Genomic DNA, 379 nt, shown 5'->3' with positions numbered 1-379 from the left:
TCAATTAGTTTCTCTAATGCAACAGAATTGCAAGTTTCATGGACTTCCATTGGAAGATCCTCATCAGTTTTTAGCTGAATTCTTGCAAATCTGTGACACTGTCAAGACTAATGGGGTTGACCCTGAGGGCTACAGACTTATGCTATTCCCTTTTGCTGTAAGAGACAGAGCTAGGACATGGTTGGACTCACAACCTAAAGAAAGCCTGGACTCATGGGAAAAGCTAGTCAATGCCTTCTTGGCAAAGTTCTTTCCACCTCAAAAATTGAGTAAGCTTAGAGTGGAAGTCCAAACCTTCAGACAGAAGGATGGAGAATCCCTCTATGAAGCTTGGAAAAGATACAAACAATTAATCAGAAAATGTCCTTCTGACATGCTT

General features: G+C 40.9%; 1 non-coding gene across 1 annotated transcript; it reads right to left on the bottom strand.

Moving 5' to 3' along the window:
- Positions 1-271: 271 nt before the first annotated feature.
- LOC130942336 (small nucleolar RNA R71) lies at positions 272-379 on the bottom strand. Its single transcript, XR_009070910.1, has one exon. It is a non-coding gene; the product is annotated as a small nucleolar RNA R71 (small nucleolar RNA).

Source organism: Arachis stenosperma, chromosome 7, assembly GCF_014773155.1.
Source record: "Arachis stenosperma cultivar V10309 chromosome 7, arast.V10309.gnm1.PFL2, whole genome shotgun sequence".
In the NCBI taxonomy this organism is placed as follows: Eukaryota; Viridiplantae; Streptophyta; class Magnoliopsida; order Fabales; family Fabaceae; genus Arachis; species Arachis stenosperma.
Note: the sequence above shows the minus strand (reverse complement) of the source record. Positions and strands in the feature narration are given on the sequence as shown.